At 39.2% G+C, this 15,865-nt stretch overlaps 1 protein-coding gene across 1 annotated transcript in view; it reads left to right on the top strand.

The window, feature by feature from the left end:
* The window catches only part of atp11a (ATPase phospholipid transporting 11A), a 74,115-nt gene extending 73,190 nt beyond the window's left edge, over positions 1 to 925 (top strand). Inside the window, exon 33 of the mRNA XM_030067012.1 lies at positions 199 to 925. The gene's annotated coding sequence lies outside the window, so the exon portion shown is untranslated. The remainder of the gene's footprint in view (positions 1 to 198) is intronic.
* Positions 926 to 15,865: the final 14,940 nt, after the last annotated feature.

Genomic DNA, 15,865 nt, shown 5'->3' with positions numbered 1-15,865 from the left:
AAGGGCCTGATGAGATTCACAACTTTAAAAACGGCCTTCGCAATTCAGTCTTTTAATTCTGTCGTAAGCTTTCCTGTTCCAGCACTTATCTCTTACTTTTTCCCTTTGCTCTCTTGCTCTCTCTCTGTAGTTTCTCTCCTTCTCTCTCTTATTTTTTCCTCTATTCATGTATTTTTCTCCATCTTTTTCTCGTCGAAGTGATGCCGATGTGGAGTTGTCCGTCCACCATTTTCTACCTCTGCGACAACCGCCTCCATTCGTCTGCCGATCATCATCATCCTCTCATCTGTCCCCTTCTCCATCTGCTCACCCCATTCCACCGTTCATCATTTATCCATCTTGCGGTGAAACAGTCTCTGGGAAATGCAAAGAGGGAGGCAGAGCAGGAAGGAGCGAAAACAGAGCAGAACAGAAAGGAGGCTGCGATTTCTCTCCTCTTGTCTAATTACATTAGAACTTCAATGAACCAAAGCCTTGTTGCTGATAGAGATATTTTTAGCTGCTTTACATTAGGTGCCTTGTGGTAGTTTCAGATCTCTGTCTCTGTGTGTTTGTGGTGAGTTGTCTTTGCTAGCTACATGTTAAATTTACCACAGCAAATAACAGGCATTTGGTCTTTGGATGGCGCAAAGGCACTCCAACCGATGATGGGTGTATGGATACATACTTATGAAGAGTGACTGAAAAAGTGAATGAATGAGTACATGAATGTATAAATGCACGTGTGTGTTTTAATAAGTGATTTTATGCGGGTTATGCAGTCTGCTGCAGACTGACAAAATGAACAAGACACATTAAAAACAAAAACAGCACTGGAATATAACCATTGTGATGTTAAATATTTCCTTTTATTATTACTATGATTATTATTATTAGTCTAAAGAATTTATATATGTACAAGAAAAAAAAATATTTTGACTGTTTTAGGCCAGTGGTTCTCAAACTGGGGCGGTGGGAGATAATTTAGGGGGTCACAAGATGATTAAAACAAACAAAAGAAAAAGAAACATTTTTAATACGCAAAGTGATCATGACTATGTTTTCATGTTACTCTTTTCTCTGTTTTCTTGTGAAATACAGCCTGTGACGGGGTCGCGAGTAGGCACTGGTTTGTTTCAAGGGTTTTAAGGGGTCATGAGCCAAAAAGATTGAGAACCACTGTTTTAGGCACTGATGCCAAAGAATTGCATTTTCCATGATCTTGGGAACGCCTGACACATAAAACTTGCTGAATGAAGTCAGTTTAGGTGGAATCTCCCTTTACCACGTTGGGCATGACGGTCACCATTGTCTCTGGGTGGTCAAAGCACACTGGAACGATATCACATTGTCATGATGTCTTTTAAGCTTGGCATGTGTTTTTATTTGTAAGCTGAAAAGAAGAAGCACACTCCCGGTTCTGTTGAGACTTTATCGTTACATGTTAAGATTTCTTTTTATATTCTGTGTTTGTTACCTTTTATTTTATAATTCCCCGCTGGATTCACCAGATTGTGTTTTTTTCCTGCTTTAATACTGCATGTCCAACAAGTGAACCAGACACACACACACACACACACACACACACACTCACAGAGCTATATTCCATACTTAAAGATCAATATAACCAAGTAGGTTCATCCATTTTCTTATGCAAATGAAGGGTCCTCATATGGTCTCACTTTGTGGTAAACTGTCTGTGTGTCAGCTGACTCAGGTTTATTTCAAGTAGCTGATATGTCTGCCAGTGTTCAGTATCTTTAAAGGAGCAGTTCACCCAAAATACAAAAAAAATATATACTGTATATTTTCGCACTTACCCCAAGTGCAGTCCACTCAGATAGTTTGGTGAAGTTTCCAGTCTGCTGCAATCTTCCCTACCAGTAATCAATATCAGTTATCAGTAATTTACATATGGAATCTCAAGAGTAACAATGACATGGGAACCTGGCATAATCCACAGCCCTTTTTGTTGGGAGCTATTTCCTGCCGAGGAATTCATACTCACTGGGGTGTATTATTCATTATATTTTCTGTGAACTGTTCCTTTATATTTGCCCATTTTTCAGTTTTTGCTCATGTATCAGCCTCATACAGGTATATCGGTCTGGCGCCTCTTAAATTGTCTGTGTTGAGACCCCAAAACAGGACTCAGATCTGGGTGTTACTTTATTTGTGGGTCTCACACATTAAAAGTACATGTGTGTTTAGTGAGCCTTGGCCTGAAAGCGATGCAAAATGTACTGAATATGTGTTCCAAGGTTCAAAATGTTCACCATCCCTGGTTGTACACCACCGGCTTTTAAATACTTTGGTTAACCAAATACTTTGGTTACTGGGAGTAATCAGAATGAGGTGATAAATGGATTGATTGACTGAAGTTTTTACACGGTTCAAAGTTTCCCTCAAAATGTCATAATGGTGTCATCATGATAACTGGATTTACTCACAAACGGACATGGCACAAAATCAGATCGTCCCATCATTGTCTCAGTGTGGTAATGAAAATATTGAGAATATAGTATTTACATGACATCCACAGCCAGAGTATTGCCTTAGTCAGGTTAAGATCAGATTATGAACATGCATGTAAATGTACCCATTGCAGCTAGGGTTGGCTCTTGAGCATTAACCATGGAGAGTACCTCTTACTAAATTCCATCAAAATCCTCGATGTAAATGTCATTTTGTTCCTTCCCACTGACAGGTATTGGATAACTAAGTTTCTGTGTGTTGAAAACACTCTTGGCCTTGGGTTTCAGATGCCGTGAAGCATTACCAAACCACAAATTCCTCAAAAGAATCAACTCTTATGCTTGATGTGTCTGTCTCTAAATTGGACACATTGTGATTGAAATGATTACCCAGCTGCTTGACTGAGAAGACTTTTGATATTATACCTGTTGGGTTTGGTGAATATGGGAAGGGAATTTAAGGTACCACTTTACTCAAAAATTTGGTCAGAAAATGTGTAGAGTATGTGTGCATGTTAAGCAAAAACATTGGTATATTCCTTTAATGGTTCTTTGTGTTTTGGAGACTTCCTTAAATGAAATTTGACTTAATATGAGCACTTAAAGTTTTCTAGCAATTTCTACTGAAAAGGCTCACCATTATCATTTGGTCAGGCTACCTGAAGTACTCCCACAATACCCATTTTCTGTGCCAGATAGTGTAATCACTCCCAGAGAGGCAAGAGACAATCGCAATTTGCAGGAAAGTAGGCTCGGAAAATTATAACTATCACAAAAATGCCGTCAGAGCATTTTATGTCTGAGACAGTATGTTATGTGTGTCTTATTTATTCAGAGAACTGGAGAACCAAAATGGATTGTAATCTTCATAAACAAAGAACACTGGAAATGTACAACAGCTTTAAAGAAAAAACTAAAAATAAAAAAATAGAAAACAAAAGGAAAAAAAAAAAAGTTTTCTGCCACGTTAGCTGATACTCAGATACAACCCTGCACTGAATTGTCTGTACCTGTCCGATGGTCGACATGAAAGCCATTAATGGTGGATTTAAGGTCTTAACAATAGATGTCTGTTGTCCTAACTGTCCTGATCTTTACAGACCACCTTAACTAACAGCCTTCGAACAGAATGTTATCTCTCTCTTTACAATGCATTAATGTATAGTGTTATGATATTTCTCATAACCAAAACTATATATAAATCGATGTACACCTCTGTACACTTAAATACAGAAATACAGCATATATATATATATACCACTATATATATATATGTATACATATAGTTAAGTGATGTACAGTTTTGGGGTCTTTTTGTATACAGTTTTTAACAGAGTCATATCTAGATATACTTGTGGATTTTTGCCAATCTTTCTGTAGCTAACGGTAAACAACTGTACATTTGCTTGAAAATAAAAAACAGAGGTGGAAATGTATAAGACTGATCAGTTTGTTTGTTTGTTTTTTTCCTATTTTTCCCCTGAGTCAGTATCAAATGAATGTTTTACTATTTGTAATTGCATTTCATTTATTAGCCACATGGCTGCAGTAGAGTATTTCTTATTGAAGGTCACTGCTCAAAACAGACTTCAATCAAAATTTGGAGCGCTTGATTCAGGTAACCTCATATTGATGTGTCAGATCTTTTGAGGCTCTTTTAAGGGTCTGGGGGGGATAAATCAAACATGCCTTAAGTGATTGCTAATATTCAAAAGCACATAAATAACAGCTATAAAGGATGTTTGATTTGTCCTTTGAGTTTGTCTTGTGTTACTTTTCCTCTTAAGTGCAATCAGCAACAGGAAAACGTTGAAACAGCCTTACCACTTGCTGTGTTGTGTCAAACTGAACTCCCAGCTCTGTTGGAAATGACACTTTGGAAATGTTGGAAATGACATCTTTGTTTATTAAGGGTTCACCAAAGTGGCTTAAGGGCTGCCGTCTCCCCTGCACCAGCCGAAGACGTCAACATGATTAGGATGTAGGTTTCGGATCGATTGGATTCCCTTCATCCTTTTCACTTCTCATCTGCGCTGATCTCCCCATCCTCTCCTCCTCAGCTGGCGGCAGATAAAACCTGGTAGCGTGTCTGACAAGGATAGAGAAAAATCTAGGGCAAGACTGTCGGAGGTGAATATCTACGGAATATGGAAAAAAAAAAAAAAAAACGTTCCAAGATACATGTGTGAAAAGCAAATGGTGCCTGAAAAGTGGTTCATTTTCAATGTGGGTGCACAGACATTTTTTTGAAGAGTATCTTCAGCAGGTCAGCTACTTGAAGTATCTTTTTCGTTACAATAACTCAAATTATAGTACAGTATCAGAGCTTAAAAGACTGGATTTAGTACCTGCAAGCTATGCATTCTGGGAGGAAAAACTCTTCCCTGATGGTCTTTAATTTTAAAATTGAGATGACTCTCTATGTATCCCATCAGTCCAGTTACTGTAAGAGTATATTAATTCTGCATGGTACACTAACCCCTTAATTTTTACCTTAAAAATTCATTAATGATATAATTGTGTTAGTAAATGGTTGTTCCATGGGATTTTAAGACTACAATTATTAGATTGATTTGTAATTTAAGGAATTTTATTTTATTTTATTTTATTTTACATGGTTTACTGAGTTTATAAGGGACAAAAACTCATTAAAAGTTCCCAAACATCATTAGCCCATGATATGTACCTCAAAAGGACCTTAGTTTTTCACTTAAGGGAAATCAACTGTCATATTTTTACCTGAATACAGTTAAACAGTTTGAGAAGGAATGGATGAATGAATGAAATATCATCTTTTTACCATAAGAAACGGCTAATTGTCCCATTAATAATGGGACATGGGCTTTTAATGATGGATGACAATTAATGGATTAATTGATGCATACTATATTTTGATTTATATTCATATTTGATTTAGATGAAGGGGTTTGATGCATTTTCAGGGGTATGCTATAATCAATACTATTTTAAGGAATAAAAACAATGAAACACAAAATGAAAGGATGCAACAGTTCAGGCAGAACAAGGTAAGGCTTCCTATAGATCCAGCAGTGTTTCCGTTGCCAGTCATATGTTGAAGAGTTTAGAAATGTCCATGATCCTACTGAGACAAAGACTGTGTGTGGTGGCTAAGAGTTACAGAATTTGAATCACTTCATTTCATTTTGAATTATCCTAGGAATAAGAGTCATTTAAAGAGTGTTTATTAAAGCTGCACTTGGCAACTACGCACGTTGTTGGCCCCAAATGGCTGCAAGTGGGAACTGCCAGGTTGAAGACTTCATTACTTAGAAATCATGTAAGGTGTTGTCAGAAAGCTAAGCATCTTCTTAGCATGTGGTGGATGGAAACGCAAGACGATGCACTCATTAGTCACTGTGGTCATCAGCGGTGGAAAAAATGAGTAGACCTCACCATTCAAGCTGACCTGTTCTGTCTTTCAACAGTGAAGGTACATGGGGCTTAAATGGCAACACATCTCATCTAAGCAACATTATGACACGTTTCACTCATTCTGTTGATCTTTTCAAAAATATTTTTAACGTCTTCTGGGTTGGCCTTCAAACCTCAACCAAAGTGTTCACTGCTCAGAATGGAAAGAACAGTAGAGAACATCCTGAAATAATTTCAATGTGATGGAATGTTCTATCCTATCAAGTTCCATGCTTCAAACTGTTCAAACTAGCTGATCCAATCACCTGCTGTGTATTTTTGTAAACACCTGATGCGGTTGGTTTTGAATCTGTCAGTGCCCAGACTGTGTTTAGTGGAAACAAAATCGCAGTGTGGCTATGCCAGGCTAAAAACATCAGCTGTTTCCTCGAGGTCTACTATGGGTGGCAACTAACTCTGGTCTTGTTCTATGCTGATGACATCGCCTTTAACTCTTTCTTGCCAGAGTTCCACCTCCTCCCTCACCCTCCAGGCTCTTTGAGGTGGGGCTTCATCCAAAGTGTCCATCCTCAAATTTAATTTCAGTAAAACAGAATCCACTGTATCTCAATGGGGATGCAATTCTGTTCTCTGTTGCAGCTCCACTTGATGTGTGTTACATAACAATCTTTAAGAAGAAACAACAACATGATCATTACATGACTGTGTAGTTTTTGTTGGGTTGTTGCAAGCTTCTTAAATTAAGTCCCTGGATAAGAACAATTCTCAATTCTCAATAAAAAATCCCTGCCTTTGTTCCAAATACTATCTCATATGAGCCTTCTATTATTAAAACACACTTAGGCTTACTTGACAAGCTATACAATTGAACAGAACTGATTTGTTTTGATTTTATTTGATTAACGGACAATGAATCAATTCTCACTTTACCAGCATTTTGACACCTGGAGTAACAATAGTGTGGTTGTCTGTGCCCAGTGGTAGGTCTGACGTTCGGTATCAAACTAGGTTTAAGTCATTAAACATAACACGACCCCCCCCTCCTCACACACACACACACACACACACACACACACACACACACACACACACACACACACACACACACACCTACGTACACAGTTGTCTCTCTGTCTTCCCTCATGGTTGTAATTTCAACATGTCTCTATTCACAGTGTTAAATGGAGGGAGGTGATGGAGGCATCCAGACGTGAAATTTACGAATTAGCTCTGAAATTGCTGTTATTTGCTGCCGATTGTTTATGATTCATTACACTTTGTTTCTTTCTTCTTTTGCCCCCCCACCCCCACTTTCGTCTGTGAAAAGGGCCTCCTCATTATTATGACCTGGCTTTTAAAGTGAGATTTTTGGGGATGGATGCGCACACACACTGGGGTCCAACTGATAGGGTTTTTTCAAAGCCGGTACCGGTATTGGTATTTTTTAGTTGAAGCTGCCAGTAGCTAATGTTTTTCACCCATATTGAATATCTGACTGTTTTTATGGCAAAAAGCTCTCAACAGTGATCATGATTTTATTCATGTAAGGGTGGGAAAGCCACATAAAAAGCATTTAGTGCATCACAGGACACTTAAAACTTGATTAAATCACACTCTGATCAAAATGTCTCACTGGAATCAGTTCAAAGAAAAGTTAAATATGGGAATCAAGCAAACTGCTGTGACTTGACTATATCAGGTTTTTAATAAAACGTTCGTTTGATATACTGGTCTCACACACACTTACATGCACACGCACGCACGCACGCACGCACGCACGCACGCACGCACGCACGCACGCACGCACGCACGCACGCACGCACACACACACACACACACACACACACACACACACACACATTCCTGTGTATGACACATTTTGAACAAAACTACATTTTAAAGAATCTTCCTGCTGGTCTTTCCATAGCTTTTTCATTTAAGGAGGGAAAATCTCATTCACTTTAACCTCTTTTTTTTCCCTCTCATTTTCTAATAATCACAGCACCTTTAGCCTCAGCCTCTTGTCTAAATGAAGGTAATTGGGCAGAAACTCTATTCCATCTATCGCCTGCCCTTGTCACTTCATTGTCGCTCTCGTCAATGTCCCGACAGACACAATGCAATACAACACAACACAATGCAAGCTCATACAATACAGTATAAGCCTTGAGACTCACGGTTTGTAGAAGCCTCATGTATGAAAGGTACACAGACACACACACACACACACACACACACACACACACACACACACACACACACGAGTTTGCTCAAAGCTAACATTCAATTTATATTTTAGCAGCAAATCATCTCCTCATCTAAAACTGTTAAACTATAACTACAGTGTATACACTAAAAGAGCATAAAAATATCCATGTCCATATGCACTGCCAAACCCGCTGGGACTAAAGGGTGTATACCAGATTAAAAAACAACAACAACATCAACCCTGTTTCAGACCTTCGAGTAAAGCATGAATCACCACAACTCTAACAGGATTACAACAGGGTTGTCCAATTTATGATGCAATGTTTATGGAGGCCTACCAATTAATACTTTAAGTCAGGGGTATTCAATTAAAATTTTAAGAAGTCCAGTTACTCAAAAGTTCTCCTCAGTCCAAGCAGTCATATGTAATTTGTCAGCCTTTATTTATGTAGCATTGAAGGTCTAGGTGTGTGTAAATAACTATAAAATGTAATAAAGTACAATTCAAAAATAACTCTTTTCCCCAGCCATTCTCACATTAGACACATTGTAAGAGTATGAAAAAATAAATAAGTAGGCCTGCTCACAAGTAAATGTATCAAAATGCGTTTCCCCTTAAAAATAGAAATAAAAATAAATGACTTCACACTTCACACAGTCTTCATCTGAACATTTATCCTGGGCATTTATCAGCAATCTACCAAGAACAGAAAGTGTGTAGTGCAAAATGGAGCTCACATTAGGCAGAACAAAAACACAGCAGTTTTATTGGATGAATAACAAAGTGATTATTTTTGAACAAATTCAAATTTATCTTTAACACATCTTTGGCATGTTTCTTTTTCCACGTACATTTGCTCCTCTCTCTCACTGAATGCAAGTGCTACACTTTGATTGGCTGATATGGATGAGTGATTTAAATAACACAGGCGATTGGACAAGACATGGAGATACAGTAGCCACAATTACTGTTTTGCGGTCTGGGTGGAACCATTACTGGGTACAGACCTGGATCTCAGTCTGCTAAGTGGTGACACCTGGTTTGGTAGCCAGTTTGATGTGTACTACTGCAAAACATATTTAAAGGGGCAGTAAGAACATTTTTGTACTGTTCCATAGCACAAAATGACCATAATATATCTATAGGGCATTGATTAAGCTGTCAGTAAAAATTCACTGTCTTGACCTAACTTTGTTTTAGAACAAAAACACTTCTAAACACTAAAGCTAACACATTCAGCTAACTAATGTAACTACTGGTGGGACTACATTTGTAATTGTGATTTAGTATTTTATATAGTGCATAACGCATAACATAAACAAGGCAAAAACATATGGAAATATCCCTTGCTAAATTCAAGAAATCATTAAAGTTGCTGTTCCTGAGACTGTCAGGTAATTTGACAACTGGCACGTTCATCTGCATTTATAGTGTAATTTATATGATCACTTATGTCCTGATAGAACACTAACTTTATGACCAGTATGTAGCTTTTTAACAAACATGCACTTTTTTGTCATATCACAGCATTAGCATGATTTCAGCTCAGTCTTCAGCATCCAAAGATTATTTTTGGTCTGACTAAAGTACAAGCTGTGGTCTCCCTTAATTTAGGAGAACAAAAAAACGAAATTCAGTTCAGCACACTGATTTCAAACTGGGTGTAGGATTTTGGCGTATTTTAAGGAGGCAGGAATACCAGTGCTTGAAGAAGCCTTGTTTTAATGCACAGCAGTAGTAAATCGTTTAAGCACTCAGCCACCATCGGTGCCACAGCCAGCGCCGAATTCTAAAAAGAGATCGCAGTCTGGTGAGTGCTGATATTTCTTTTTAATTTCCCATATTGACAGAGGAAAGGTGATATTTCATGGTAGTGGAGGCTAAATATGGGATACAGACTGCATCACACCGCTGACTGTCTCCTGTTACAAGTGCAGTAACAAACTAATCTGATTAGCGTGCATCCCCTTTTAGGATCTTGAATGGCATCCAAGTGCCAGTGGCAAAAGGCCCACATTTTTCTGCATTTCCTCCAAGGACTGCTGCTAGCTAGCACCCCATTCCTTTTTTCCTCATTAATAATAATAATAATAAAAAAACATGATTAGTGATTCAGACGTGAATAATATTCGAAGGAAAACTTTCCATTAATTCTGAGAAGACAGAAGAGAGAATTAAGCTGAACGGCTTCAACATGTGAGAGGCTTTATTAGAAGGAGCGTCAAAATCTTTAACCAATCAAGACGGGAAGTGCGTCTACAGAGATCAGATCCGATGGCAGAGACTGGAAAATCAGGAAAACTCCGCTGCATCCAAACCTTAACTTTTGAGACAAACACGAAACGGGATGGATTCATTTCCAAGAACATTCACCATGAGAATCACCGTCTCATTTTTTCTCCTTCCTCGCTGTCTCTCCTCTCCTTCCTTTCCTTTGTGCTGCTGTCTGTTTTTGTCACTCGCTTCCTACCGTCTTCCTCTTCCTTCACTTTGGACATTTCCCTCCGTCTCCTCCTCTGCTCTCCCCTCCTTCCTCCACTCGGCTCTTTCTCCTTCTTCCATCCCTCCTATCTACCTCCCATCTGCATCTCCTCCCTTAGTTTTATATTTAGCTCTCTCCGCTTCTTCTCCGCTCTCCTTCTCCTCCCTCATTTTTACTTTCCCTCCCTCCCTCTTAGCTACCAATCAGGTTGATTGATTTTATGCCTCCTCTTATCGAGGGGAGCAGCCGCTGTCAATAAACAATGACGCCTGTCCTCCTTCTCTTTCTCTCTGTCTCTCCCTGCCGAGACACACACACACACACACACACACACACACACACACACACACACACACACAGTGATAGACAGCTGAATTCAATCTTACAGTGTAATGCTTTTCAAACTTTTCCATTGGGAGCCCACAATTTCCTTTTCCCCCGCATTGTGAATCCCAGCTAAATGCATCATCTAATTGAGCCAAATGGGGCAGCAGCGTGGCATAATGACGAGTGAGGCCATCCTTCACCCAGAAGGTCTGGGTCTAATCCCTGTTGACCCTGCTGACGTGTCCTTGAGCAAGGCACTGAACCCCTTCAGCTCCAAGGCTGCGATTCTGACCCCCAACCTCCCCAACCAAAGTTTCTTCAATGGATATCAACCTAACGTGAGTATTAAAAAAGTTATGTGGAATTAATGTTAACCTGCTTCGTAAGGATGGCTTATTTTGTGCTTTATCAAAGTCCCTTTTAACAGAAGTCGGTTCATTCAGGCACCATCATGGGCCGCAAGGTCATGACTAACAAGACTTCTATCTCTGTGGATGGGGAGTTGTCTATATCTGATGTTCTGACATACATACAGTCATTGACATTACATATTGATGAAAAAATGATGAATTGTTAACAACAGAGAAAAAACGTCTCTCAAAGGACACTTTTTTCACACTTACTGATGCTCGTGCCTTCACAAGAGTGGGATGACCGCAATCAGCGCAGTAGGGTCATGTCATGCAATCTAGCCACAAGAGGGGGCTGTTGGTTATATGCTGGAATATTAAATTATTGCAAATGTATTAATCAAGATAATTCAGCAGTTGTGTAAACCCGGAAGACTGACTGGTGGACTCATTTCTGTTATGAAGCTTCCCATTCAAAACTGGTGCAGTCTCTATATTTGCACTCAGAGACTGGAACTACCTTAGAGTCGGGGAAGTGCACTAGAACACTGATTTTCATGATAAAATTTGATTTGATTATATGACGTTTTTAATAGTTATGACAGTTGGCAGTGTTGTCTTTGCTACTGATACTGAGATTTCTACATAGACATTGCTAGAATTTGGTACTGTTTTGTTTCATCTTGCTTTTCTCCACATCACAATTGGCAATTCCAACCCTGAACTTTACAAGTTCCGAGAAAAACTGCATGCAGTGTATTTCTTATGAGCTGCGTTGTGAACTTTAATAACCTTTAGTTTTAGTAATAAACTAACTTTGCCTAATATTGCCAGATTATTTAATTGCAGTTTCAGCTAGCTGCTGCTGACTTTAGCTTAAGTTAAGTCTGATACACTTAATATGCAACAGCCTGGAGCTGCACATGTGGCTTGAAACAGCCTTTCACATGACTGCCAGCCTGTGTTAATCATTTCTATCAACATCAGTCCGCTTGCTGAATGTGGCCTTACCCAGCCATGTCAAAGGTTAATTTCTTTGCAAATTGTACTTTTATTCATTTGTTAACTTCTTTTACTTTTTGGGTAAATTGTGGCCCCTGATGGTGTCTTTGCCTCAATGTCACACCAGGGAAGAAACAGCACATCATGTCAGTCTTTGTGAGCTGTTTTGCTGGTGGCTTTTTTAAAAGGTAAAACTGTTTCAAAACACTTGATGGGATTTCACTTGCCTTGAGGAAGTACGTCACAACAACAGAAAGAACACATATCAGTTTCTCTATTAATTTACACATTTATTTCCTTGCCCAGTTGCAAAACAGCAACACAATGAAGACAAAATGAAGGCATCTGTCTTGACTGAGACTAGCTTCACTGATCGTTCAGGCATGCTGATCTTCATATATCCTCAAATTATAGCTATTTCAACTGCAGTGCTACCAAAGTCATGTTCAAGCCAGCAATAAATAAATAGCCTACACCAGCACTGTGCCCCTGTAGAGAATAACACACACAGCGCTGCATCTATACATGTCAAGTTATAAAACAGAATATGAAAACTGTCATTCTCTCCTATAATGGCCTGCCCTCTGTCCCTTTCTCTCTTGCTCTCTCTCTGTGTTTGTATGTGTGTGTGTGTGTGTGTGTGTGTGTGTGTGTGTGTGTGTGTGTGTGCACGTTACTGCTATCGATCTCATATAATTGCTCTGACCTGCCTCACTGTTCAAAGGCTGCAGCTCTCAAAGGCCTGCTGATGGATATGTGTGTGTGTGTGTGTGTGTGTGTGTGTGTGTGTGTGCAAGTGTGTATGTGTGTGTGTGTCATCTGAGAAAAAAGCTGTGCACAGAACCAGCAACTATCCAAACTTATTATACTAAATCAAATGTAAATAACAACATATTATATTTCAATGCATAGGCCTATTCTGTTTTTTTTTTTTTTTTATTATTATTTTATTTTTATTAATCTTTTATAAGAGCATAGACAAGACTGTATGTGAAGGACAAATACAAATTAAATAAATGAAATTAAATAAAAATCAGGACAAATAGGATGATAAGAAATAAATGATTTTTCATATACAGTGTATGGCAAATACAGCTTTTGCTTGCCTTTTTGTATGATTGAATATGTTTATACAAGTTTTATAGAATTTCTTTTACATCAAATCTCTTACTTGAGTCACTAAAAAATGAAACCTTCATGTCTCAAAGCTTGAGGTCAATGTATTCATTTATTTTTTACATGTACAAATCAAAAGGGAACTGGTGTGTTTGATGGCTATAAAAGACGTCCTGCTCATCCAAGTTGTCCGAGGCGTGTCCCAGTAAGATACAGTGACAGGATGGAAAACATTTTAAAACAAAGTATGAAGACAAGTCCAACAAAAGAACAGTTTTATTAAAGGCGTTTAACCTTTTGTCCTGGTCACCGTCAACACCGCAGACTCCAAGTTCAGCTGCAGCCGTGCCACCTTCAGGGAGCCTCTGGTGACTCCTCTGTTGTGTGTTGAGGGCAATGAAGTGGAGTTCAGGCAGGGGTGGACTTAGTGATTTGAAGGCCCCGAGCAAAGGCAAGCATGGAGCCCCCTGAATCTCAGACCTCACTCTTTTCAATCCATTCTTTCTATGCATGACCTTCAAAGACATATAAATCATTATCAATATGTGTTTCCACTTTTTTAAGGGACAGTACCAGCAATTTTGAATGTTTAGCCCATTTACTCCAATTTATCCACATTTTACATTGTAATAAACCATTTTGCAAGTCATTCTGGGTAATAAATATCATCAGTGCTTTCTGTTTAGTAAGTCAGTGTAGCCAGTGGGTGAGTAGGACTCCTGGTCATTGAACAAGCTGGAGGCAGGTTTTCAATTCAGTGAACCTGCAGGCTAGTCATGCACAGCTGCTTATGCATGAGGCATTTTATGGAAGTGGTTTATTTTGCTATTATATTTTATTGTATTACCATAATTACATTGGTTTTTGATATACCGGCATTAACATGAGATGCTAATTCTTGAATAGTCTGTGCATCATCTGTCTGTACTTGGTTTATAACCCAACCTCCCTAGGGACTGACGATGGAAATTAGCCTGCATAGTGAAATATACCACATTTACATGATAGGTTCAAGTGCACATGTTCATTCGTGTGCATTCTTAAATAAACATAAACATATGAATGGACAGGGAAGACTTGGATTGTGCAGCATGTACAGTTTGATCATTTCAAACAGGTGTGATAACTACAAGGCTGAGTGGCTGATACGGACAGAGAAAGATGTTGAGCTCCTTGAAAAAGTTACAAATGATGATAAAAGTTGTTGAAAATGATGCATGATCAAAGACGGGCCTGTGTGAGGGCATGAGCATGCACGAAGACACACCAGTGACATCAGCATTTTCAAAACTCTAGACTCACCTGTCCACAACACAAAATGAGGAAATTCTACTCTGCATTTTTGGTGACCGAAAACAGCATCTTTGTGTGGACAGAGGTTCAGAATGCAAAGAAAAAGTTGTGTTTCTGAAAATAAAGCCTGTCTGTGTGGATATAGCCTCAGAATCAGAACCAGAATCCGAAATACTTTATTGATCCCTGAGGGGAAATTGGGCAAATTGGAAAACTGGGAAACTGGCTCTGTGTGTCCTGCTCCATGGCACAGTTCACAACAGCAATGAGCAGCCACACCAAAGAAAATGGTTTAGTTAGACACTGCTGTGGAACAATGCACGATCGAGGACAGAGTCAGGCATCACACTTTGCGCATGTGACCAACAGCATGTTAAATATAAACGACTAGGGAAAAAAACATCATTTTGTGAACATTCAGACACTGATGTGAAGAACAAAGGACCCAAGGTCTTGAATAAACCTGTGTGCAAGCAAAGGCACATCCAAAGTGTTCAGTGTGCTGCTGAATGATCCACAGAGAGATGTCACACTGGGCTGCACGGGCTCATTTATCTGCCAGGTCGTGATTTACTCAAGTTTCCCTCTGCTACATTTTTTGGTAAAGTTTCTAGTTATATAAAGGGAACTGCGTGCATACAAGCACCGTTCTGGACAGACTGTATTCAACAGTTAATAGAGGGAAACACAGAGATGAAATACTGTGGAGCCTTGGAAAGCATTATCTGCTCCAGTCTATTCTGTCTTCCTGGCCAGGTTGTTTCCATGCTGTGAATACGAGGCAGGGTCGGCTCTAATTAGCCAGGGAAATTCGTTCCCCGTTGTCGCCTTTCTTCCACAACCTTCTTTCAGCAAGAGGCCTCCTGTCTTTCTGTGGGAATGGGAAGGCCTATTTGTGTGTAATGGAATGACCCCCCCCCCAGGGTCATATCATTACATGGATAATTAGACCAGAAGGGAGGAGTGTGTGCGTATGTGTGTGTGTGTGTATATGTGTGTGTGTGTGTGTGTGTCACCAAGAGACATTTTTAGGTTTAAAACCTTTTCATTAACCTCACATTTCCTTACCTAACATTTACAATTTGCACACGGTGTCAAAGGATCCAGTAGAATCTTACAGGTTTGTGATTTTTATATTGGATCTGATCAGTTTTCTACACACACACACACACACACACACACACACACACACACAGAGAGAGAGAGAAACAGAGAATTTTTGTGTGTGTGTATGTCATAC

This window comes from Myripristis murdjan, chromosome 2 (assembly GCF_902150065.1).
Source record: "Myripristis murdjan chromosome 2, fMyrMur1.1, whole genome shotgun sequence".
Lineage (NCBI taxonomy): Eukaryota > Metazoa > Chordata > Actinopteri > Holocentriformes > Holocentridae > Myripristis > Myripristis murdjan.
This window is presented reverse-complemented; position numbering and strand designations above follow the sequence as displayed.